At 39.8% G+C, this 4,174-nt stretch overlaps 1 long non-coding RNA gene across 1 annotated transcript; it reads left to right on the top strand.

The window, feature by feature from the left end:
• The first annotated feature begins 416 nt into the window (after nt 1-416).
• LOC141819326 (uncharacterized) lies at nt 417-2,771 on the top strand. Its single transcript, XR_012601045.1, has 3 exons — nt 417-468; nt 543-645; nt 2,735-2,771. It is a non-coding gene; the product is annotated as an uncharacterized LOC141819326 (long non-coding RNA).
• The last annotated feature ends 1,403 nt before the right edge of the window (nt 2,772-4,174 follow it).

Genomic DNA, 4,174 nt, shown 5'->3' with positions numbered 1-4,174 from the left:
GCGAGTTCTCTGAGCTTCTCCAACGTGTGCTCCACCGCCGGCGACCTGGTCCTGGGGCTGTTGGAGCACTGTTCCGCCGGGAAGGAGCTTGAATTAGGGCGGCAGCGACTCTAGGCGACGGTTTCATCGGCGATCGGAGCTGAGGAAGAGCCGGCGACCGAAGGGGAATCGAAGGGGGGGGCTGGATCTCGCTGGAAGAGGCTTGAATCGTGGTGTTCGGGCGGATCGGCGGCGGTGAATCAGAGAAGAGGAAGTCGATAAGTAAGAAGCTGAGCTTGATTTCGATTTGTACTTGGATTGTGAGCTTAGATCTATGATTTTCTTTAAGTTATTCCGGATCCAGATCTGGTGTTGGATCGATTTTGGACTTTGAATCAGAGGATTTTTGTTGGTTTGACCGACGATTTTGTCTTGGTCGGCTAGGGATTTGGAACTAAAGATCTAGGGTTTGGTTGGAATTGCATAAAGGTAAGTGTTATTGAGATGGGCTACTTTGGATTGCTTTGGTTTTCTTGGATCTTGATCGGTTTCATTTCCTACAGCTTGTTGAGGTGAGCCGAACCTATTGGAATTCTGTTGATTGGCGACAGCAGAGGAAGTGGAATCTAATCTTCAGTTAGGGCAAGATTCAAAGTCAATCTTGAGGTGAGCCCTTGATTCTAGTTGATTAACTGTGATTATCAGTGGGTTAGATGTTGTTGATTAGCCATGAAGTTGGGATGATGTGTGATGGTTGGCAGTTTTGATCAGGCTCTGTTTGAATGTTTATTGTTCTATAAGATTTAGATTTAGTAGTTAGAGGTGTTGGGATGTATACCAGAATCCTAGCTGTGTAAATAAACATTCTGAAATAAGAATCACATTTGGTCAATATTTTACAAGTGTCCATTTAATCTATATTGTAGATAAACATGGTGTGCGGAGTCACACACAAAAGACCATGTTATCAGTTCCTTATAGGTTATAAATAGTGTTCACAACCAAGATGGATTGGACAAACCATTGGAGTGGTTGTAGTGTAATTCGGTCTTAGTCTGTCTTGACTATAGAATTACACTAGTACACTAAGTATGTATTGAACAGGACCATCTGAGGATTGTTCGATTTATACTGACTATATAATCGAACTAAACCTCTGTTACAATAGATGTATATGCTCTTAATCCCGATATAATAACAAACACATGTGCTTAGTATGTACTTCTTTAATTCATCAAAGGGTGAGATTTAGATCGATAGATCAATAGGCCCGATGAGTTGGGAAGTAGTATTATGTACATGGTGTGTTGTTGATTATAGAAGGAAACTGTGTCCTATAATCTAGGTTGATGATGTCCCCTTGAGGAGCTCATAAGGATTATTATGTAAACCCTGCAGGTGGACCTTGTCCGCATGATAATAAGGTTGAGTGGTACTACTCTTGGATTAGAAGTTGATTAAATTTGAGTTGTCAGTAACTCATTTAATTGACGGACATACGATATCTTAAACACAGGGAGACTAATGTACTGATAGTAAGAAGGAGCCCATATTATAATATGGGATTGGTGCGGTAGTGCAATAATAACTCTCTAGTGGAATGAGTTATTATTGATAGACTTAAGCTGTGTGTTCGGTGAAGAACATGGGAAGCTTAAGTTTATCAGGAGACCAAAACCAATTCCTCCTCTAGGTCCCTGTTGTAGCCTCTAGAAATCCTCAAGTCCACCTTGAAATAATTCATGAAGAAACCAGACATTCGAGCCCATGCAAGGAGGTGTAATCGATCAGCTGATCGATTACACACCTTGGTAATCGATCAGCTGATCGATTACCAAGACTCCGAGGAGATCGACTGGTAATCGATCATCTGATCGATTACCAGGCTGGTAATCGATCACCTGATCGATTAATAGTGTTAATGAGAAAAAGTTACGATGTTTAATCGATTCCTTGATCGATAAAGCCTCTCGGGTTCGAATTGGAAACTTCTTAAATCATGCCAAAATCTCCTGATTGATTGAGCTAAATTATACCAAGTTTACGATACAATCATACCATGTTTATGGCTCAAATTATACCATAAATATGGGATGGCTAGGCTATAAAAGAAGGGGCTTAGAAGGGGTTAAGGCATCGATCAATAACCATAAGCTTGGTGGCCGAAACTCTCGGCAAGCCAAACCTCTTCCTCTTCTAAAGTTATCTAGTCATCGGAGAGGATATTCTTAGTGGAGAAATTCTCGAAGGATCGTTGCCTACACAACGTTCGAGAAGGGGAGAGGGATACAACAGAAGATCAAGAGGTCTTCGGGTACAAACTTCATCCTTCACAACCGTCCGAAGAAAGGTATAATTTAATGTTTCTGCGTTAATTAAATTATGCTTTTCATATTGGATCCTGTAAACCAAACACAAGAGCCCAATGATCTAAACGAGTCGATCAAACTTCGTTTGATCGACTATGAGGGCAACTTGAGATCGTTCCAGAAAAATTTTTATTCTGCAAGAATCTACCGGAACAGTTTTTCAAAACTTTTCCTTTAAGAGGGATTGGTTTAGCATGAGTACTATTGGATTAGAATGATTAAACATGAAATTAAGTAAGTAATTGGTTAATTCATGTGAATAGAAATTCAACGGTTCGATTAATAAAAACCAAGTTAAGTTAATCGAATAGAGTTACTAACTCTAGATTGATTAGAGTTTCGTTGTTATATTATGGTATTTAGGGATATTATCATTGTATTTGCAGGACCCTGAGTGATTATAGGAGTTCTTTTGATACGAGGATCTATTTTTGGGGGTTCTAGTCTTTGATCTGCGATACATCAGGTGGGTAATTTACTGTATTTGGTCAATACAGTTCTTTCTTTTTCCAGTGCATGATTCTGTTGTAGTCATTGTAGTGTGATACCTTGATGTTACTCTTCCTGTTATTTGTATACCCTTTTTCATTACTCATGTTATACCATGCTTGTCCTTATGCCGTTGATTTTGGATTATCATTCCTGATTACTGTTTCTATCCTTGATATGGCATTTATGATCATTATTGACATGATTCTTTCTTATGATACTTGCGATCATGATGACTTATACCTACGCTTATTGATTAGTATAGTAGGTGATGATTACTATGATTTGAGCATCTCATCATGATGCATGATAACGATTGTAAATCTCATTGTTGTGGGTCTATCGTGATGTTAGATGACTTTAGTTGTATACCTACATAGGTGGTTATCATACCCTATTTCCATCGCAGAGATGGCGATTGTATGCCAGTGTACGTAGTCGACGACTGTGTGGCAGTGGACGCAGCCGAGTCGATGATTTGACTTTGACACCGTATAGGGGTATACTCGGAGAGTACATGATTGGTACATCGCTGACGAGTATTAGAGGTCAGATATCGGCCATAGGATATATAGCTTATCATAGCTACGGGATCACCGGACGCGGAGCACTGATCCCTGATTTGGATCACCGGACTACTTTGATGTAGGGCGCGGAGTATTGATCCCCAGATGCCGGCCATCCCAGCCTCAGATGCTTGCACGAGTGCTGTAGTGAGTGGGGCAGTTGCATCATGCATATGTGCATCATGTGCATGATATATATGTATTGGACCATACTGATACTGCATTTTGATTGTCTACTTGTTTGACTCTTGACTATTGCACTATGTTTGACATGTCATTCATATGATGCATTACATGAGATCCATGTTAGTTGTTATTTATCTGCAGAGATATTACTGATACCTTGTTGACCTTTGGTATGTACCTATCTTTTTGCTATTTCTTTTATTCATGCACTGTCTTTCTATATTACCCACTGAGTATTTGTAGTCACATCTTTGGACCCTGGGATTTTTCTGTCTTCCCAGATATCAGGTAGGAGCTTACAGAGGATGCCAGAGATCTGCCAGCTACGCCATCTCACGACGATGACGAGGACTTTATGTGTGTTTGTGTGGATGTGTTTGTAGCATGTGTTGGTATTCTTGTATCGTTGGTTTACTTTCTACCCCGTATCGGACTTTCTGATTTCGTTTCGGTGTTTTCAAAACTATTCCATATTCCTATTTTGCTTACATACTTGTTCTTATTATGTTTCTGTTTATGAAACTTTGGATTTGTCGTTATTTTACGAGTTTATTTCTTATTTGCTGTGTAGAATTAGCATTTCAT

Source organism: Curcuma longa, unplaced genomic scaffold (assembly GCF_044706935.1).
Source record: "Curcuma longa cultivar G26 ecotype Majalengka, Jawa Barat unplaced genomic scaffold, ITB_CL_G26_1.1 contig_2947, whole genome shotgun sequence".
Lineage (NCBI taxonomy): Eukaryota > Viridiplantae > Streptophyta > Magnoliopsida > Zingiberales > Zingiberaceae > Curcuma > Curcuma longa.
Note: the sequence above shows the minus strand (reverse complement) of the source record. Positions and strands in the feature narration are given on the sequence as shown.